Source organism: Cricetulus griseus, chromosome X, assembly GCF_003668045.3.
Source record: "Cricetulus griseus strain 17A/GY chromosome X, alternate assembly CriGri-PICRH-1.0, whole genome shotgun sequence".
Lineage (NCBI taxonomy): Eukaryota > Metazoa > Chordata > Mammalia > Rodentia > Cricetidae > Cricetulus > Cricetulus griseus.
The window spans coordinates 111,993,381-112,016,721 of record NC_048604.1 but is presented as its reverse complement, the minus strand read 5'-3'; the positions used below and the strand labels follow the sequence as shown (position 1 = coordinate 112,016,721).

Sequence of the window (23,341 nt, the reverse complement as noted above, 5' to 3'; positions counted from 1 at the left end):
CAGGCAAAAGCAGTGCCTGTGGGGTCATTTCTGTGCCCACCTAATATGGTGGCTCTGGGGTCCTTCATAGAGAACTATTCTTCCAGGAAGTGAGAGGTCACAAAGAAATGGAGCTAAGTTAGCAGGATGGTGGGAACCTTGGGGAAGTAGTAGTGGAACCCTGGGTCTGCACCAAGAAGTCAAGTCCCTATGGGGTTGGAGTGGGCCTGTCAGAGGAGCTTTTGTAGGCATGCTGCAGCAGAACTGAGAGTAAGTCTGGAGAGGCCAGAATGAAAGATGAAAGTCACCTACATGAGTACTAGCCTAGTGTGGTGGTTGTGGGTCCCTGATAGAGAGCAGTTCTTCAGGTCAGTGGAGTTTCAAAGGAATGGAGATGGAGCATTAGGAAATGCTAAAAGTGGGGAATAATCAATTTTTTTATTTTTATAAATTAGTAAAGCTGTCATATGTACATTTGCCATGACTTCTTCATCCATTCACCTGATGTTAGATTCCCAAGCTGATTCCTTAGCTTAGATATTGTTAATAGTGAATCAATAAAAATGGTTGTGCCACTATCTCTTTTGTAAGCTAACATACTATCCTTGGTTCATGTAGTAAGGAGTCCTATATTTGATTCTTATGGGAACCTCATTTGTAATTTTGGGGAGAATTCTATACTGATGTTCAAAGTGAGTTGACTAATTTACACTCCCATGAATTTTATATCTGGCATTCCCTTTCTCTGGATCACTTCCAGCATTTATCGTTGCTTAACATTTTAGGCTTTCCTCCCTTGAGTGAGATAAAGTCATGATGTAGTTTCAATATTCATTTCCTGTGAGACTAATGATGTTGGACCTAATTTCTTAGCCATTGATACTCCATCTTTGGTGAACTGTTTGTTCATTTCAGTAGTCCATTTTGAGTAGGCTTTCTGAATGCTTCATTTTTAGATTAATATATACATATATATTCCATATATGTAATACAAATTACACAGATTCTAATCATCTGTCAAAGATCTATTTATCACTGTACAGGCATGCTATAGTTCAATTCTAGTATCTGCTTATTGTTGTACAATATCTTTTTAATTTCATACAGTATTATTTGACAAGATAGTATTATATCCTGAGCTTATGGAGCCCTTTCCAGAAAGTTCTTGTCTGAGCTTAAATTTATCTGTTTTAATGGAACAGTTTCAGACCTTTTATTTAATTTCATTTTATGTAGTATTATCTCCAATCTACATCTCTATTAAAATGTAATTTCCCCCTTTGCTTTTCTCCTTCCAATTCCTTCCATGTACCCTGACTCATCTCCTCTCTAATTCATGACCTCCTCTTTTTCTTTAAATGTATTTATCACATTTATTAACACATAAATATATAAAACAACCTGATGCATCTTCTTTCGTGTTACTTGTATTGTTTAATTTCAGGGATAAACACTTTGTGTTTAATAACCACTTAGGGGTCTCATTACTGGGGAAGACTATTTCTCCCACTCTCAGCCTCCCATAACTATCTGTAGTGCTTTGCCTAGGGGTGAGGATCCCTGCGATTTCTTCCTTTCATCTTAGCATGTCTATAGGTCGTGTACTTGCTCAGCTTGTGCCTAGGTACTCCTGTTGGTAAGATGGCATGTGTGAAGCATCTCTGTCCTCTTTAGGAGACAAAATCTCACTGCAGACTTCCTGGAACTTTGGCTTTTACAATCTTTCTACTCCTCTTCCATGATGTTCCCTGAGCCTAAGGTACAAGCATTGTAGTGTAGATGTGTTCATTTGTTTTGGCAACCTCGCTATCAGTTGTTCTTTGTATTTTGAGTAGGTGTGGTGTTTTGTAATGGTCCCTGTGCTGCAAAGAAAAAAAGGATGAGAGCCACACTCATCCGTGGGAGGTCAGATAAGTATTTAGAATACAATTAGGAATTATGATGGGTTAGTAGAAGTGCCATAGAAAGTCCTTCTTTATTCTACATGACCTCACTAGCCCTGGAACTTGGATATGTTTCCAGTACCAGGTGTAATTTCCTTCCTGTTGAACAGGCCTTAAGTCTGAATGGACTGCTATTGGTTATTGTCAAGATATGATCTTCCTATTGCACTTTTAGTGTATACTGTCATGCTGGTCATTTTTGTGGTTCATAGGTGTCACAGTTGGTTAGGACTACTAGTTGCTTCCCTCCCTTGAAGCTTGAATAGCACCTCTGATATTATGAAATTTAATGTTCATCGTAGGCTGTCTTCAGGTTAGATCCAGCTCAAGTCCTCTGATTTCTGGGTCTGAAGAGCAGGGTGGCTTCAGGAATAGGAACTTACCTTCAACCCTTAGGAGACAACTAAGGGAAACAGCAATAGCCCACATTATTTTGTGTGTTTCTTGAACAATGTCAACCAACATCTCGAAAGGGAGTTTTTCATGCCTAATACTGGAGTTTTGTTAGTCTGTGATTCTTGTTGGCATCATTGTCAGGTCAAGTGTAACAGCAGATATATATATATATATATATATATATATATATATATATATATATATTATTGATATTATGTTAGTTTTTTTCTGAGACCAATGAAATAGCTGACAACGAATGCTGGAGAGGAATGAGGAGAAAACCATCATTCACTGTCAGTAGGAGAGCAATCTTCTGTATCCAATGTGAAAATCAGTTGGAGAATTCCAAAAAATAAAATCAGCACATGATCCACCTATAACTTGCTTTGACATTGGTGCAAAAGACATGATATCCTGCTCCACAGATACTTGCTCAATCAAGTTCATTGCAACTCTATTCACAATAGCTAGGAAATGAAAACCACCTAAATCCTCTTCAACTGACTAATGGATACTAACAAGGTGGTACATATACACTATGCAATACTCTTTAGCTCTATATGTAAGTCATAAAATTCTTAGGCTGGTAATATCATGGGAATTTGTTCTTTCTGCTCCAATCATGGCACACACTTTTTCTGGATAAGTCATTTTAAGAGAGAAGTCATAATCTTTCAAGTCTAATGTGCATTGCTCCTGGCCCTTCTGTTGTTTCTACTGAGAAATGTGCTGTCATTCTGTTAGTGTTTCCTTTATATATGATGTGCAGTTTTTCTCTTACAACTTTCAATATACCATCTTTGCTTTATATACTTAATGCTTTAACTATGATGAGAGGAATTTATTTCCTGGTCTTGACTATTAGATGAACCCTGTTCTCATTGTGTTTGGATGGTTGTGTCTTTTCTTAAGTTGGGAAAGTTTTCTTATATGAGCTTGTTGAAGACTTGGTCTATGCCATTGGCTCTCTTAGTATCTGACTGTAGGTATCTGCATCTGCTCCCATAATTTGCTGGGTGATGACAACTGGGCTAGGTACTGATCTGTGAGTATAGCAGAACTACATCAGGAATCAGTTGAGTTTTATTTTATTTCATTTTATTTTTGCCAGTTCTATCCTAGGTCTCTGGGCTTTCCACCCTGTGGTTCCCAAACACAGGTTCCTAGGTTCATCGGAAGTAGAATTGGGCTCTCTCTCATTGTGTGGGCCTCAATTTGGACCAGTCATTGGCTGGCCACTCTCACACCTTCTGTGCCACCTTTACCCCAACACATGTTACAGGCAGCACAGACTGGGTTGAACGTTTGTGGCTGGATTGGTTTCCCAGTCCCACCAATGGAAACCTTGCCTCATTAAGGAAGATGGGCAGTTCAGGCCTCTGTATCCTATGTTACTAGCAGTCCTGATCCAGGTAGTTTCCACTGCACAGGTTTCCACATTGCCCACCAAATGCTCCCCATTTCCATTCGTCTCTCCCTACATGCTTTCCTTATGTCCCTTCTTCCCCATCTGTTTCCTCCTGCTCTCTCCCCACCTGTCCCCATTTCACCTGTGAATTCTATTCTATTGCCACTTCCCAGGGAGATCCATGCTTTCCCCTTGAACCGTCTTTGGATTTTACGGTGTTTATCCTGTACTTTACAGCTAATATCCAGTTATGAGAAGGTACATACCATGTTTGTCTCTGTGAGTCTGAGATACCTCACTCTGGCTGGTTTTTTCTAGTTCCATCCATTTGCCTGCTAATTTCATGATGCCATTTGTTGTAAAGCTTCTGAGTAATGCTCCATTGTGTAAATGTACCACAATTTCCATAACTAGTCTTCAGTTGGGGGACATCTAGGTTGTTTTCAGTTTCTGACTCCTGTGAATTAAGCGCCTATGAACATAGTCAAGCAAGTGCCTAGTGGTAATATGTAGTGCCCTTTGGGTATATACCAAATAGTGGTATATCTGGGTCTTGAGGTAGAACAACTCCCAAGTTTCTGAGAAACTGCAATAATGATTTCCATAGTGGCTGGGTAAGTTTTCACTCTCCTCAGCAATGGAGGCATGCTCCCCTTGCTCCACATACTCATGAACAAGGAGGAAGAGCTTTCACTTGTGTTATTGACCTTAACCTTACTAACAACTATAAGGTGGAATTTCAGAGTCGTTTTGATTTGCACTTCCCTGATGGCTAAGAATGTTGATCATTTAAGTGTTCTCAGCTATTTAAGATTCTTCTGTTGGGAATTCTCTGTTTAGATCTCTACTACATTTTTAAATTTGATCATTTTGTTTGTTGGTGTCTAGTTTCTTTACTTCTTTATACGTGTGTGATATTACACCTTGTCAGATGTGGAGTTGATGAAAATCTTGTATCATTCTGTAGGTGGGCATTTTGACCTAATGATGGTATCCTTTGCCTTACAGATGATTGTCAGTGTCTTGAGGTCCCATTTATTATTTGCTGTTCTGAGTGCCGAATTATTGAGCTACATTCAGGAAGCTGTCTCCTGTGTGAATGGCCTATTCCTACTTTCTCTTCCTATGTGTTCAGTATATCTCATGTTGAGGTCTTTGATCCACTTGGACTTGAGTTGTGTTTAGGGTATTGTCTCTCCCAGGAACAGTCTTTGCACACATCTGTGGTGATATATTATTTATATTTCATTAAAGCTTGTCTGAAAATTCAGAAAGCAAAATTAGCCTCAACTTATAGGCAATGGTGATACTCAACTTTCATCCCAACAGCCAGAAGTTAAGAGGTGGTGGCACACACCTTTATTACTGGGACTCAGGATTAAGAAGTAGATAGATCTCTCTGAGTCCAAGGCCAGACATATCTACACAAGATTCCTCCAGGCCTAAAGAGAAATGGCTCACACAAAGATGATCTCAGCGCCTGTGATCACACTCCTTTAATCCAAGCACTACAAAGATATAAAAGATAGGAGCAAGGTCTTTAGTAGTCATTACCAGGCATTCATTCTCTAGCCACATTGGGGATAGGAAGACATTGAAACTGCATGATTCTGCAGCCACTCTGAAGAGAGGCTTCAATCTGAGTTTTGAGAGAGCTCGTGGATCCGCCATATCAGTCTGAGGTAGAGTGAGAGTTGATGCTCAGATACTTTGCTTCTCTGATCTTCAGCTTGAAGCTTGAACCCCAATATATGTCTCTGGGTCTTTTATTTTTCGTGTTACACACACCAGCTCTCCCTTGCCATGTCCATTCACAGATACAACCACTGTTTTAGTCCAGGGCCATAACACCTCACTTTGGTTTATCTACTGGTGTTTTGTCCTTTCTGTCTGCGGTCTGTATTTTTGCAGTAACCATCATCAGTGTCCTCACCAGAAACCTCCAATTCATCCTGTGAGTCCCACTGGAAATGCTTAATCAGAATGTAGAGTATGATTTCCTCTGTTGCAAAGTTATTGCTGAATGCTCAAGTCCTGTCCAAGGATGTTTCACTATAAGAGGGTCTCTGACACGTTCCCAACACTGGGTTCCTAATGAGCCAAAGTCATAGGTAATAACCAGAACTGGAGATCCTCCTGGAGTCCTCCACTCATGTGTATACAGCACTGCTTGCAATCTATCGTATATTTGACTGGTCTGTGCACATCTGTCATTGACATCTTGATATTTAGAAAGTAATATCCAGATCTTAAAGGGCAGTCTGCCAGAGATCCCATATGAATCACTATGTCAATTACAGAATTCACTTCTCATGCATGAGTCACTCTTCTCCTGAAAGAAAATCATCTCATGGTAGCCATGGTGACAGCTCTGCAGTGGCCAGCATCAGCATTCTGGCTACTCTCTGAACAATAGGATGTGTGATTTCCAGAACAACCCTCCTGTTACAGGGAACAGCAGGAAGCCAACCTCAGTAAGAATGGGGGAGCCACTGATGCCACAATGAGCTTGGGGTGTATGTGATCTGCACCACAGGATCTGAAGAGAGATCCATTCCCCAGCACTTGCTTTTCAGTCACAGAGGAAGCTTGTCACATGCTGCCCCCTCTAGCTGTCTGCCTCAGGCAGCTTCTCTGCTTCCCCTGCTCCTTGGTATTGTGGCCCCTCCTCAGGTGTCTGCCTCTCATTAGTCACCATGCACCTTCCCTATATTCCCAGCTTCAGAGGAGAGGTCTGGAGGGTGAACTGAAAATTCAATCGCAGTCTCCTGAGAGCAGCAAGCACCTTTAAACACCGGTATGCCAGAGTATACAGAAGCAATGCATTCCCCAGAATTCAGAGCGCTGAGACTGGTTTTGTTTCATGTAAAGGAGTATTATAGAGTATTTGTGTTTTCTCAAAATACAAAGTTGATGCCTCACTCAGTGAGGTGATCAACTTAAAAGGCAGCCCCAAGTTGTGTGGTGTAGCTCACCTCTAATCCTAGCACTCCTGAGGCAAAGATAAGTGGGTTAATTAATTCAAGGCAGGCAGCCTGGTCTGTAGAGTGAGTTCCATGCCAGTGAGGCTTCATAATGAAATCTTGTCTAAATAAACGGAGAAGAGAGAAAAAGAAAGAACGAAGGAAAGAAAGTTTAATACATTGTATACTCTTCAGAGGTAATAAGGATTCTATGGTATTATAAGAGCGACTCATGATTAGGATTGGTGACCTTATAGTGGTCACAAGGAGGAGAGCCCGCTTTCTCTCTTTCTCTGCATTCTGTACTGTGATGATACATTAAGCTATCCAAGGAGAACTGTAACAGCACTTTCACCAGAACACAGCCATGCTTTACCCTGTTCCTAGATTTAGACATTCCAGATCAATGTAGAGTAAACTTCTTTGTATAAGATACCTTCCCCATGAATTATCTATAGTAACACAAGAGCAGATATGTGTGCTCTCGGTAAAGACGGGCTTCCTGGCCTTGTAGTTTCACTCTGTAAACCTGTAGATCTGCCACACACTTTGAAGCAGCCGTCACACTCCAAGGAAATTCACATTTGCCACATCCTGCAGGGCCCAGAGACAGACTTACCAGGGCCATGATATAATACAGATTGTCAGACACACAGACACATAGTGAGATCAATTGCTGGTGCTTGCTCTGAAGGAGAGCACCAACTGCAAAGACAGCATGAATCCCAACAGATTAATTATATACATCAGCATCCAGGAGGTTGCTTTGTATTATGCAGTTCAACAAGAAGGCAGGTTTAGCCAATCTCTGTAAGGGATCTTAGGATGCAGTCAGCTTAGAGGAGGAAACAGATTGCTAAGCCTGGCTCACATTGTCCACAATTGAAGTCAGATCTATGAAGAAGGTTTTTCCATCCCTCTGGCCTTAAGCAAGGAAGGTTTTGCCAATCCTTATTGATCTAAGGCATAGGGCTACTTGATATGGCCACACTCATGGCAACAACACATTCACTTGGGGCTTCCTTTACTCCCCATACATCTTAACAGATGTTCAGGCTATGCTGCAGCACACACATGGAACGAAGACCGCCAGGGATAGGAAGAGATGACTGCAGTTGGAAACACTTCTTCAAGAGACTACTTCTGACTTATGGTCAATAGTCTAACCCATAGGAAAGGACACAGGGTTTAAGATACCCTGATCTAAAACTTTAAAATTCTAAAATGTTTTCCTTATTTCCCAGGGAAAGGAGGATACCATATTAAAGATGGCTTTTGCTCTACAGGTGATTGCAGAGCTGGCCAACCATGCATAATTTCCAGGGTCTGCTCTCTACCACTACTACCAAAATCAGGAAAAGAAAAATCAAAAAAATATGTTACTTCCATGCTATCTGGCATCTCATCCAGCAAAACACCAGGTGGCAGCACAACTTTATGCATTGTGTATCCAGAGGCTGAAGCCCTTTGTCTTCATCTTTCATAAATCTGTCCCGAATACAAGGGACTAGGTTTAGCTGTCTATAGTATTCATACAGGATGTAGCTGCGGCAATAAGATGTCTTTGGAGAACTGTGGTGGGGATAAGATCATTGACATCTATTCTAGGTACCTAGCTGGGAGTCTCTACAGAATCCACATGGTTACAGTAGAAGAAGCAGTGAGGTGAGAGATTAGTTGGGTCTGCCAGTCAAGATCCTCTAGGTATGTGAAGCAGAGAGTGACCATGGAGGAAGCAGCACCCACGAGGGAAATGCTTCAAGCAAAGTCACTACACTTAGGATATGTGGTTGACAGAAGGGGCAGAAATCCAAAGTCTCTTCTAGTCTGAGTCCTTAACCCACTCAACTATTGTCCCATCCATAGCAGGAATCTCTGGAGATAGCATTTTAAATGGATGCTCCAGTAGAATGCCGAGCACCAGGAACAGAGTGTTTACCTGGCATTTCTCCTCTCTCTTCCAGCGCTGCTGCACACTCCTTGTTCGGATCAACCCGATTTTTATGGTTTTTAACATACTCATTACTGGCAGGTTAGTAGTGGCAAGCACTCTTCATCCCAGCACTCAGGATGCAGAGGCAGGCAGATCTCTGTGAATTGGAGGCCAGCCTAGTCTATAAAGTGAGTTTCAGAACAGCCTCCAAAGATATAGAAAAACCCTGTCTGAAATCCATCAAACAAACAAACACAAGAGGACACCCATTAGTGAAGTGTGGTGAGATCTTTCTGACACTCTCTGCCTTAAGCGGTGGCTCCCAGCCTGTGCTGTTGGCACTGTGTCTCGCTAGGAGCTCAGAGCTCTCTAGAGTCTAGACAAAGCCAGTTTCTTCAAGACAGATGGTTCACTTTCCCTTCTGCTTTATGAAGATCCCTATTTTAGTTTGCCAGTAAAGCTAATGTATTGGGGAGGCATCAATATAACTGCATAGCTACTGTGCAGCTCTCCCTCATCCACCACTCCATGTGGGTTCTAATTCACTGTTTCTGAGTGCCATCTGCTACCTTTCTCTTGATTCATTCATATCTAATATGGAGTCCATCCAGTGCTCCTCACTTGGAGTTAAGTAACACTGGGATTCTCTTAGAACCACACTTAGCTTATACCTCTTTCAGATGGTTGTGTAAACTACACAGATGATCTCATCCATTCTATCATTCATTCATTCATTCATTCATTCTTTCAAGGGGCATTTATCATATGCTCTCTCTTTGCTGGGTGCCCTCAAGAATGCTGGGAATACAAAGAAGAATCAATCACAATACATTTACTGCCCTGCCTCTGGAGCTCACACTCAAATGGGTTTGAAAGGCAAATGATTTGTGCCTAAAGCTCTATGAGATCAGGGTTGCCATGTGTAGACAGATGTTTCTATCCTGTCTGGTCCTGCAGCCATTTTGTCCCAATTAAACACACAGAGCCTTATATTAATTATAAATTGGTTGGCCTATTGCTCAGGCTTCTTATTGGCTAGCTCTCTCTTAATGACTTATTTCTATTAATCTGATCTCCATGTGGCCTTGGCTTACCAGAGAGTGCCAGGACATCCTACCTTCTTGGTAGCTACATGGTGTCTCCTTGACTATCACTATTACCTTTCTCTCTCCCTGTTGTATTTCCTTCATGGCTAAATCTTGCCTGTACATTAGTCGCAAGAACTATATTCATCAAGTAATAATAGAAACACATATCCCACAGCATACAGAAGGAAATCCTCAACCAGCCATGTCATATGTGGCATTTTACCTTCTGTAATCTTTCCACCAAGAGAGGCATCTATCTCTACATGGTCTGAAGCTGTTGTCTTCAACTGACTGTTTATGGTTTGACATGTTATAAAGTGTGGGGACTTATTAATTCTGGCACAATGTATCTATGTGTAGCACAAACTCTCAGGAGAAATTTCTTTTGACAAAAGTCACAAAGGAGAAAGAGCTACCTTCTTCTGGTGGTGTCCTCATCAATGTTGACACAGGAACAGGTCGGTGGATTTCCAGGATTTCACTGAAGTATAACAGCAGTAAACTCCAGGGCTTCTGATCAGAAGGCCTTGAGGCCTGGTTCAAGTATGCACAAGAAAAACATGCAGAAATGGCTCTATTTGAACATGGTTGTTTAGGTTTCTGCACATGAAAGATGACTCAGACAGAGCCTATATCCACTGGAGTTCAGAGTCCAAAGTGAAGTAAACAGGAATAGGTAATCACACTGAGTATGAGTCCATATTCTTCTCTGAAACTACCCTGAGAGCTGATCTACCAGGGGCTGGCCCTCTACATTCTACACAGGAGCTATTTGGCTGAAAGCTGTTTTATCCCTTGAGTGTGAAGGGATCAGACTGGTTCTCATGTACAGATCTGTCCCTCATTAAGGCAGACATTTATCCACGTGCCAGGACAACAGTACCCTCATACTCTACTTGCTAAGATGCACCTTCCATTCAGTTTACATCTAAAAATCCCAGTTCCCAGCAGGTGGTTGTGAAAGACCCCTGCCCCTTAGCCCTTTCTTTCTCAAGTTTGCCTCCTCCTCTGGTCGGCGGCTTCCCCGATCCCCACCCCCCCGCTGGCCTCCACTTCCCCCGCTGTCCCTTAGCCCGCCAGGCCCGAGAACGAGCACCAGGTGGGCCGGCACGAGGGCAAGCACCAGGTGGGCCGGCACGAGAACAAACACCAAGTGAGCCGGCCTGGAGCCCTGCCCCTGAGCCCCCGCCCGATGAGAAACACTCCGTCCCAAGGTCTCCGCCCCCAAGGTCAGCCATCAGGAAGCGGAGGGGGGGAATTGAGTCTGTTGTACCAGACACCAGACACCAGACCTTGAGAATATGCTGATCTGGAATGGCTCTGTGTCTCATTTGAACCATCCAATAGAAATGATTCTATATTTCGCCTCATTTGAAAGACTCTGTGTTTCACTTCATTTGAATAACTCTGTACTGCACCTCATTTGAATAACCCTGTATAGCGCCTCATTTACATTGACCAATGGGAATAGCTCTGTACAATGCCTCATTAGAATTATCCAATAGAATCCCTGCTTCTAGCTTGCGCCTTTTTCCCTATATAAGGACCCCTTTCCCTTGGCTCGGGGCGCTTGGCCTCACAGAAGCTAAGTCGCCCGGGTACCCGTATCTCCAATAAAGCCTCTTGCGGTTTTGCATCCAAGTTCGTGGTCTCGCTGATTCCTGGGTGCGGGTCTCCTTCTATGAAAGTACCTCTTCGGGGGTCTTTCAGTTGTTCTTATAAAGTACTCTAAAATCTCAAAAGTTCTTCTCTAAGCTGACCCAGGACATGTCCTTCTTGTCCCTTCTATTTCCAACACCTACATTCTTATCTCTGGCAGAGGTGTAGTTGGTGTCTTCCAGTTGGATAAGAAGTCCTTTGGAGTCTTGGCTTGGCTCTCCTCCATGTCCAAGATGCAGAGTTGAACTTAGAAAACACTTGGCTAACAGTGTAGCCTTCAGGAAAGGATAATGCTTACTCCACCATGGATCCAACTTCTGATCAAGTTGAGGATGAACTGGGCCTTTAGCCTTTGATCTGTGCTTAGAGTGCTCCAGAACTTCCATTCTTGAGTTGATTTGCTTTGGGATGAATCTGTTACTTTCTTATTCATTGCTTTAGCCTCAGAACAGCACCTATTGGGCTATTTGCATAAAGTTCCCTAAATTCAAATTGTGGTGCATAATGAATCTATAATAACACATACTTTTGAGAACAAAAGTATTGAATCATCATAAGCCTGCCAGTTATACTTTCATGTTAAATTTTAAATTCACAGATAGCTTTTTGGACAGACTTTTTCCATCACTGATGAATCTTTGAAGAACAATGTATGTCTTCGTGTCTACAAGGAACCACACATTTTCTGTTGTTCTGTCAGGCCCTGTGCATACAGAAGCAGTGCTCCTGCCCTCACAAGACGACTGTCTTGAGTTTCCCCTTTCTCCTTTTCCCCTCCTTTTCAAACTATCATCTGAATTGATTCTATACATCTTAGTGGACATCTTCCATAATGGTAGTCAGACTTCTGTCTCATGGCCTAAAGTCATATATATGTGGTTATGTGTTGAAATAATTGATCTTTCACTGGGCCTCATAGAACCAAAGAAAGCTAATTTCCAATATGGAATTAGTATGATAGACACCATAACTAGCCTACTGGGTTTCATATGACATGTTTCTTGTCAGACAAGAAGGTGTTGGGAATTTGAACTCATTTTTAGTTCTATCTCTCACTATAGAAAGCATAGTATACAACAAATAGAATGACATATATGTTCATATTTCTCAGGATTCAGTCCGTTATTTTTGCTCACAGCTGTAATCATAGCACCCAAGAGACTGACAAAAGAGGATTACTGAAAGTGTGAGTCTCCCCTGGACACATGGAGAAGGGCCTAGGCCTGGCCCAGGATGATGTGGTAGACTTTGAGGAGCCCCCTTTGAGGGCCTTACCCTGCCTGGGGAGTGGATGGGGGGATGGCTAGGGGCAGGTGGGATGTTGGGGGGAAGGGGAGGGAGTGGGAGAAGGGATTGACGTATGAAGCAAGCTTGTTCCTAATTTGAACTAATAAAATAAATAAATAAATAAATAAATAAATAAATACTAAAACAAAAAAAAAGAAAGTGTGAGTCTCTACTGAGCCACATAGAGAAATTCAAGCCAGACTAGGCTACAGTGTGAGGACTCTGTCTCCAAGACAAACAAAAAACAAAGTTTTCAACTCTTTAGACATATTTTCCTTAAAATACATCTTTTTTCCTTAAATCTGAAAGATTTTAACATTTAAAGTCACTTGACACTATGAAAATGGAAAATTATAGCAATAAAGATAATTGCAAAGTAAATATGACAATATTTAAAATATTTAGTTGCTATTTAATATTTACTTAAATGGAATATATTAATTCATTTATTTAATTTTCTTGATTGGCAGGTTTACCAAGAACAAAGTGAATACCTTTCCACACTATTAAATATTTCCTATGCATTCTCATATCCAATGCTCAAAATTTTGGATCTCAGGATTCAATTGCCATGTGTCAAGTTGAAAGAATTGATAGTCATCCTATTAGGAAAGATGTAGAACATAACAACAGCTATGGCACAAACTCAGGATTGTAAACCGCAGTGATATGATCTCAAAGACACCCAAACTAGCTGAGTAGGTGGCTCTCAGGTGAGCAACCTACCAATATGCTCTCTGAAACACATTTATGGAGTTTCCCCTCTGTCAGCACCATCCATATTTCCTGTTAATCACTCATCCTTGGGGCCTTGTTTGGATCCCTTGGCACAATGCCCAGGGAATCAACCAAGAGTAAGCCTGAGTTCTTCCTAAAACATATCTTTAATGTCTGTGACAGACAAGGAAATTCAGACCCTTTCCAAAAGGGAAAGTGATTTAAATCAATGTGTTGTTACCAAAATATGTCCTAAGAATCGTCTTGATTGCAGAAATGTTTTCATTAAATACCTATATTTAATGAAATATTAATAGCTATATTTATCTGTGGGTATAAGTATAAGATTTAGAATGTATTTATGGAATCTTGTTGATCTAGCAATGTGGTGAGAGTAGATTTTCTCCTAAGATCCATGACCGCACTAGCCCCAGGGAGTTAGGTAGATTCCTAGTATCAAACATGGTTTTCCTTCTGTTGAGGTGGCCTTAGGTCCCATTACACAGATGTTGGTTACCACCAACATGTCAGTGCCTCTATTGCACCCTTAAGATTATCATACTATTCTGGTCATTGTTGTGGTTCCTAAGTGTCACAGCTAAGAAGGAACATTAATTGCTTCCTTCCCTTGGCAGCTTGCAAAGTACTTTCTAGTACTATGTAAGTCTGATCTGAGAAAGGAGGCTTTCAACTAGGTCTAGCTCCAATAATAGGGGTCCTGTGTTTTAAGTGTGCATTTTCTTTTTTCTATTTTCCCAAGATTAAATGATTATTTAAAAAGCATGCCACATTGTATAGAAATCAACATTCTCTCTCATAATTCTGTGCATTGGGATTATAGAAATGTCAATGTCCCTGTTCCACATTTTCAAATTAACATCCTCAGGTCACAACAACAAGTCTTCCCAAAGGGAACCTTCCAGAAAAACAAGCTGTTTCCTCTACTCATATTTCCTGATTTTTGTAGCATGCACCAGTAAACTATCTAAGAAGTATATATTGGGGAGTAAGGAGGTGATCCACCAGCAAGCCCACAGTTGTTGACAGCCATAAGATTAGCAACAAGCACAAAGGGATATGTCAACATACTGGAAAATAATCCTGTGACAGCTTGGGAATAACTTTTCATTTCATTCATAGTAGAGACTCCACTGTCCAGTGAATAGGTATTGACGAGATAAGCCAGTGAGTTACAGAGCCACAAGGAAATGATGTCACCTAGGAGGTGAGGAATTAGACCTGCAAAAAAACCTATGATGTCTTCTTTTTGGTAAATGGTCAATATGGAGTCACACAGTCCACAGTACTTGTACTCTCTGCCAGTGAACTGTACCATAGATCTCAGAATAATTGCATGGAAGGGATGTGTAATGAGGGTAGCAGCAGAATGAGCAATCATCTCTCAAGTTGTCTCTTTGATGCCTCAGTCAAAGAGGATGAGCCTTCCTTTTGTACATTTCCAGGCACTAACTCCTCAGATTTCTCACACTCCTGGTAATGCTGTAAAATTTTCCCATGGACCACACTTCCAAGGACTCCAAACACAGTCTTGGAGTTAAGCCTGTGAACAACCCATGCCTCCCATTGATGCTTGCAATGTGCTGAGCATAACAAAAGAGACCAGGAAGCTGACATACTTGTCGTACAAAAATATTTCATCCCATTATTGGAGGAAGCAGTTCATATCATACATGAGTGACTGGGACAGGATGATGAGAGCAGAGCCCTGGAGCACCTGACTGGCTGAGTCTGCCATGATGACACCCGTGGACAGACAGACAGACTGAGTCACCAAGCGACACATACTGTTCCAGATTTAAGTGTGCCTTTACTTCAGGAATGGTGACTTACCTACCACAAGAGAGAGAGAGAGAGAGAGAGAGAGAGAGAGAGAGAGAGAGAGAGAGAGAGAGAGAGAGAGATTCAAGGGTAACAACAATATCCTATATTGTTTGTTTTGGGAGTCACTTGGACTGCCCTGGCCAATCACTCAAAAGGATGTTACTTGTATCCAGTACTAGGGTTTATGTTAGTTTACATCTTTCTACAGAAAATGGAGACCATCACAGACAGCCACAACTGAACATAATGAAGAGGTCAATAGATTGTGGGGAGCCCAGCCCAATGCATGTATCTATAGCACAGGTCTTACAGTGGGAACTTCTCAGATGAAGGGTAGGAAAAGTTTAAGATTGGGATTACCGGGCTGTCTGCTGTGAGATTGTAGAAATAGCTGAATAAACAAGACCTGAACAGTGACAATCAATAGACATGCTAACACAGGACAGGGGAATGTCATGTGCCTACCCAAAGAACTGCAGGCAACTAAGGACTGCTGAGAGAGATAGTCTCTCCTACAGATGAGTCCCTTGGTTGGTTATCCAATACAAAGTTGTATCCCTGAAGCATATGTACACAGACAAAATACCTGGGCCAACTGGATATGTGTGTGTGTGTGTGTGTGTGTGTGTGTGTGTGTGTGTGTATGTGTGTGTGTATTTGAAGGGAAAGAGTCATTCAACTTAATAGCTGAGAAACATGACAGGGCCTGGAAGGATGAAATATATCTTTAAAACTAAATGTTAAAAACTTATATAAAAAAAGACCAAAGGAAAGAACACTGATTAGGATTTTTATTAAAACATCGCCTTAGAAAATACCAGGTTTCCTTATGACATTTCATAATATTTAATTTTGGTTGATTCTCATTATGCCTCAATTTCATCCTCACTGTCCTACCTTCCATACTCACAGTACTTTTCTATCTCCTGTACACTCCCTTCCAATTTTGAATCACATTGTACTCTGATGCTCCCCTGGCTAGCTACCACTCTGTTATGAAACCATGCCATGTTTCTTTTGAGAGATGAAGATGGAATTATTTCCCTTTCCTGTTGACTTGCAAGGCAGACTCTAGTTAGTGCTGTCTTTCATTATTAAGGGGCAGAGAAGGAGGTCAGAAAGTGAAATGTGCATGTCTGAGAAAACAGATGGTAGAGAATTGGAGAAGCAGATACCAGGCAAGAAGGGCAGGATTTCAGAAAGGGGTTGGAGGACTTCTCTGGAGCATAAGTGCGATCACTTCTATCTGCCGTGAAATCTAGAAAACATCAAATATTTTAGGGAAACTTATGGTGCTTTTCCCTTGTGTATTGCATTCCTTCTTTCTCTACTCCTGTGACTATATATCTGACAAGCAGCATCTAGGGGGAGGAAGGGTAGACTGGTATAGAGCTCAAAGGGTAAGCATGGTGGCTCAAGGCTAAGGGAGTTCATGACATTATGATCAGCAGCCAGCAATCAGAGAACAGGAAGACAGTAGAGCCAAGGCTATAAAAACTGAAGGCCAAATGGCATGGCAGGTAAAGGTGGTTGCCGCTAGGCCTGTTGACCTGAGATCTGTCATATGGTCCCCCATGTGTCCTTCCCACAAACATATAAGTCAATGCAATGAAGAAAAGGAAAATAAACAAAACCAAAAGGCATGCGTGGCATGAAGCACAGCTCCATGTCTTAGAGGTTCCTCAACATTCTGAAAGTGCCACCAAATGGGGACAACGTGTGCAAAGTCAGAAACATATGGGGAACGTTCCAGATTGAAAGCACAACCCGTATACATTTCTAGGAAATCTAAGTAATTTTTGGTGTTACAAGTGAAATAGATTCTCTTCTGGTATTTATTTTTATACTAGTTTGTCCTCACAAGACTAATTTACTCAGGGTGGCAACATTTATCACTGTCCAAATGACTGAGGGGCACACACCTAGCATTTGCAATTGCATCACTTGGTGTGTATACCAGCTTTTCAAAGCATGATTATACATTGATATCAAGTCTCATCACTTCCCCCTCAGCCTGTCATTGTCACTTACTACCAAAGCTTGAAACCTTGTAGTCCACCTGGTTTTGTTTTTTTGTTTGTTTGTTTGTTTTGTTTTTCGAGACAGGGTTTCACTGTGTAGCTTTGGAAACTGTCCTGCCACTCGCTCTGTAGACCAGGCTAGCCTCAAACTCACAAACATCCACCTGCCTATGTCTCTTCAGTGCTGGGATTAAAGGCATTGGCCACCACCTCCTGGTTCCACCTGGCTTTTATCTGAACATTCTGAGTCCTAAATCTAAGTGACATAGGAAACTCCTTTTCTACTAACTTCCTAACAGGGCCAAACCACTATTTACTAAGGAGTCTCAGTCTCTTACTGGTACAACAGGCAGGAAAAACCTGTTAATACTTTGGCTAAATTGGAGTTGTTCCCTATCTGTGGTAGTTTGAATGTAATTGTGCCACATACGTCCTTAAGGATTGACACTATTAGAAGGTCTGGCTTTGTTGGAGTAGGTACAACATTATTAGAGGAACTGTGTCACTGTGGGGTTGGGCTTTGAGGTTTCATATATGCCTCAGTGTCTCAGACCATTTTCTGTTGACTGTTAAGTCAAGATGTAGGACTCTCAGCTCCGTCTCCAGCACCATGCCTATCTTCAAGCCACCATATTTCCCTCCATGATGATGATGGACTAATCCTCTGAAACTGTAAGTCACCCAATTGATTGTTTTCCTTATAAGAGTTGCCATGGTCATGGTGTCTCTTCACAGTAATAGAAACCCTAACTAAGACACTGGCCTAATATCTGGCCTTTGCTTAGAATGTTGGCAGGGCAAGAATCTTTTGTGTTTTTCTTTGCCACTGGTGTTAAGACAGCCCTGTGTTGTTTGCTCAATAAAACAATGAAGCACAACTTAACAACTAAACTACTGTTAGATAAATTTTTGGTCAGGGGGATTATATCACAGAAGTGTCTTTTTGCAAGGTAGAATACTGGTGAGGACTCTGTTATGATATCATGGTGACTATTGATGCTTGACAAAGTTCCAAAATTTCAACATTATAGACCACACTTCTCCATCACCTTTTTCCTTTCATTTTTAATGATTCTCACTATTAATGCCTTTCCCATTGGGAAATTTTATAAGGAGGAACTTGATAAAAGATAAAAGGGGTCCAGACAAGGCTGGTGAAACCCACAGAAACAGCTGAGCTGAATATCCAGGAACACTTGCTCCTCAGACTGATAGCTGGGATACCAGCATGGGACTGATCCAGACCCCAGGAACATGGATTTCATTGAGAAAACCTCAGAAATCTACAGTACCTCTTGTAGTAGTTCAGTACTTATCCCTAGCATAGGTGTGGACTTTGGGAGCCCATTCCACATAGAGGATTACTCCCTGAGCCAACACACATGAGGGTGAGCCTAGGCCCTATCCCAAAGGATATGATAGACTCTGATGACGCCCTATGGAAGGCCTCACCATCCAGGGGAAGCAGAAAGGGTATGTGATAGGTAAGGTTTTAGTTGGGGGGGTGGTAGGGGAGGAGGGAAGGGAGAGGAAACTGGGATTGTCATGTAAAACAATCTTGTTTCTAATTCAAATAAATTTTCTGAAAAAAAGATAAAAATGTGTGCATTGGTAGTTTCTCTAAACCAGGGAACCAGGAATTCCTAAGTACCTTCCTAATTATGCCAGATTAGGAATGTTGCTTACTAGACACACCGGATGCCAAGGATGAGATGCCTACCCAGATTAAAGGCAAGAGTTCAGTTAATAAAGACAGAGAAATGTTAGTGTATAGTGGGGAAAGAGTAAAATATCAGGACCTTCCCCGTTAGGAGTGTATGAGGGAACAGGTCCACATAGTAAGACTGAGAAACTGTAGTGTAGTGTCTACTCCCCAGAAGTTCTTTTCCCAAGGTCAAGCAGTTAGATAAGGGTCTGCATTCCCTTGGGAACTTGAGGAAAGTTCCTGTTTGATAAAGCAATCATTCTTCTTGTCTCTAGCTAGAGGAACTTGTAACCCTTCATTCACTAATGACTGATACCTATTCTCAAGGCCAAGGCTAGATTGCTCATGTGCCCCTTTGTCTCCTGTTTAGTCCTATGTGCAAAACTATACAGTATAAAGTGTGTAATCTCAATTACAGCCTGCTGACAGCCATCCCAATTCTCCCCAGAACATGTCTGTTTCCTTCTCCCCCCCATCGACTCCACACATCCTCTTTGGGACTTGAACCCCCTTCTGAAGCAGGTCTCCTTCAGAATACCATGTGAAAAGGATTGGTTGTTAAAGGATTAGGGGAAGGAAAAAGTGGCAGAAGTCACGGGCCTTTTATATTTCTTTCCTCAGTATACACTGTATAGGAAAGACAGTCAAGCCATTTGTTTTCTTTCTGGAAAAGAATTCTTATTTCTCATATACCCTCTAAGTAACAGGTAATATCATAGGCTCATATGTGAATAATTTGGTATGTTCCCTACTATCAATTTTTCATTCCATGTTCATTGAGACTGGCCAACTGTTCTCTTCTCATTGCTTCTCATTGACTCTGAGACAGTGCAGCATGGTGCTTGCTTGTCTATTTGTTCATAGAATTAAAATCTTTGAAATGATGAGGAATATAAATGTTTATCGCCCCCTATGAAGGAGGAGCACCCAGAGAAATATGTTTTTTATTAAAATTCTGCTATGCAACCTTTATGCACATAGTCCAGTACCTTTAAATCCTGGATAGGCTCTTATTACCATCACCAGAGTTATTATTGTAATTCTAAATTTTGGTATGGACAGATCTAATGCTAGATGTGATCTCAGGGAGTACACCTAGTCAGATGAGGGTCAGATAGTTGAAAGAAACAATACTCAATTCTTAGTTTCTTATTAGAATTCTGTTTCCAACAGCCTGAGGATGAAGGGAGATCAAATAAGGGTACACATGCATAGGAACCATAGCAATACTGTTAGCAGACTTAGAGCCACAGACAGAGCCCCGACAACCCATAACTGGTCAACAGTCTTCAAACAGCCGACTTAAATGGGAATTGATAGCAAAAAGCACATAAATGTTTTGATGCAGCATGAGATTAGACCTTGGAAGGTGAGTCCAAACCACGATGGGTGAGTGACAAACATGCCATGCAGACAAAACTTAGGTGGGAAGTTTTATTGGGGAAGGGGAAGAGAGCAAGGGAAGGCAGTGAGGAGAGAGAGAGAGAGAGAGAGAGAGAGAGAGAGAGAGAGAGAGAGAGAGAGAGAGAGAGAAGAGACAGAGACAGAGAGACAGAGAGACACAGAGAGACAGAGAGACAGAGAGACAGAGAGACAGAGAGAGAGAGAGAGAGAGAGAGAGAGAGAGAGAGAGAGAGACGGGGGAACAGCAAGAGAAAGAGAGTGAGAGTACGTGGAGCTTGTCTCCTAAAGGGACATTTTGAGCCTGTGTGCAGAGTCAGGATACTTCTTGCCATGCACCGAAAAGGACAAGACCAAAGTGTGCCTGGATGCTAACAGATGAGATTTCTTCAATGTAGCCACATTTGAAGGTTGAACAAAGAGATTTAATGTCCTATCCCAGCCCTAATCTGCCTTCAGTGTCTTGACATGAGGTTGCAGTTTAAACAAAGGACCAGAGTTATGAACAGCTGAGGAATCAAAGAGTGGTCCTGCCTAATATTGACACATCATGGTAATGCTCACTCTCCTGCACGGGGGTCTGACAAGTTGTAAATCTTTTTTTAGGAGGAAAACCTTCCCTTCTGGTTGGTTCAGGCCTTAGCTTTCTCACCTCACAGCAGTAATCCCTGGAGGAATTCTGGTTCCCTGGGAAAACAACCCAAGCAAGGGACTTGAGTGCATCTGATACTGGGGTATCTGCAAATCTCTGGGTGTGAGAGAGCCTTTTTTTCTGCTCTCTTGTACATAGCTTGAGAGACTAGGGTCCTGGAGATACAGTGGCGAACAAAGCCACCCCAAGCCAGAGGCTTTCAGATTCTTGTCTCTCAAATTCAAAGAATAAAACCACAGACCAGGCAATATTAATTCTAGAAAAAAGTATTACTTACAGAGAGCTTACTGGAGAAAGAAGGCAGAGCTCCTGTGGAGCAGGAGGGGTCACTGGGTGTGGGATAACACAGTCTCACTGCCTTGGTGTTAATAAGGCTTTAGTGGGAAGGCGAAGGGAGGCTGAGAAGAGCCAGTCAGCCCAGCTTTCATTCCAGATGTTGAGGTCCTCAGGGTGTCAGGCAAGTTCTCAGTATTTTTTCAGGGAAAATAGTACTCCAATAGGGGAAGAGACATGAGGAAAGAGATCCACTTCCTGGCGTATTCAGCCTTTAGCAAGGATGAGGCTATGGGTCTCCCCAAGGTTCTTTCTCCGTTATACCCAAGAAAGAAACTTCTCAACTTCTTTTGGGGTCTTTACAAAAAAGATTTATGCATTTCTTTTATGTGCAGGAGTGTTTTGCCTGCCCTGTATGTATGTGCATCGCATTCAAGGCTGGTGCCTGTGGAGGCCAGAAGAAGGTGCAGGATCCCCTGGGCCTGGAGTTACAGGGTATTGTGAGCCACCAGGTGGGTGCTAGGGACTGAATCTAGATCCTCTGTGAGAGCAGGAGGCTTTGCCCTTACAGAGCATATGCTCTTAACTGCTGAGCCACCTCTCCAGCTCTCCTCTGGGGTCTTTTTTTACCTAAACTACACAGCCATCTGCTGCCTTCTAGTCCATCAACTCTTTAGGATATACTCATTCCTGGCAGGCCATTTACAATACATTGAGTGAGACTTGAAATGGTAAGTTACAGTTAAAGGAATTTGAGCTAATTATTTAGCAATACACCCAAGTGTTGGTGCAAAAACGTTACTTCAAAAGAAATAACAAATAGTGTGTTTTGTACCCAAAGACAAGTGTCTGTGAGCCAGGAGCACAAACACTGGTTACTCCAAATACCGTGCTTCAAGATGGTAAGAATTGAAAGCCATTTTTATGTTTATAGAATAGAAGAAAGAAACAAATCAAGGCAATTGTCAAATACATTGGTGGAAACATCACATACAGGTGAGTTGCAGCAGGATGGGGAAATCTCTGCTCTTTAATAGCCACTGCCTGCTCCTATTCTTAGTTTTCATGTTGGTAGAAGATAGGGGTCTATTATAAATGCTAGGTGAGATGCAGGTGGGAAATACATAGTTATTAAGACAGTTAAAGACAAACCAAGATAATTGGGCTCTGTATCTGCAACATTCAAACATAATCTCAATGATATATTCCAGTTACTCTTGTTGACCTTTTCCTGGGAACTACAGTTTGTGCGGCCATGTGTGTGTCACCGAGAAAACCAAAGGTACCATAGAAAGGGCTAAAAGTAAAGGCAAAAAGGAAGAGTTTACGTTCTCATTCTTTATTGTCTTTGTTCTATTTTTCCCTAGAGATCTTTAAAATCATTCATGTGTCAGTCTGGGCTACATATGAAAACTGGTCACCAGTGACTTCCTGTGGTAGGAAGACTAGAGCCAAGACAATGATGGGTCTATAATGGGCCCGACCTTACCTGGAAGAGAAAGCTTAGCATGTATACGTGTTCTTTGATTTATACCTCATGCCAGAGCCATAAAAATGGCTTTTTGAGTTAGGCATCATTGACTCTTTCTTTTCAATATGGTCATATTAAGCAAATTTTTGTTTTTTGCTTTTCACCATCATTTCATCTTTTTTAATTGGCCTAGTAAGTATGAGAGACCAGGTAAATGTGGTGAAGGGACCAGCCTCCTGCTTTGGCAGCCATGACAGACTGCAGAAAAGATATGTTGGCACATGTCTGACCTTGCTGGGTCTGCCCTAATCACAAGGAGGTCAGATACTCATGTGGCAAGGAACCAATCCGAAGTTAGCTGACACATTTTATGGTACTTTAGGGTAAAAGTGGCATAACAGTCACCTTTAGAGAATAGCAACTCTCCTGGGAGGGCCTATAGGCCATAACAACCAGTTGACCAATCAAAACAGAACAGGTCGTCCAAGCCTGGAAATTTACCTACCTATCCTGAGACTGTTGCATACCCCCCATATGCTGTCCAGTAAGTTCCCTACCTCTCTGTTTTTACGGATCCTTCTCCCACCATCTGCTGTGATGAAC

General features: G+C 41.9%; 1 pseudogene; it reads right to left on the bottom strand.

The window, feature by feature from the left end:
• Positions 1 to 14,241: 14,241 nt before the first annotated feature.
• Positions 14,242 to 14,785, bottom strand: LOC100764136 (annotated as a pseudogene).
• Between the last annotated feature and the right edge of the window lie 8,556 nt (positions 14,786 to 23,341).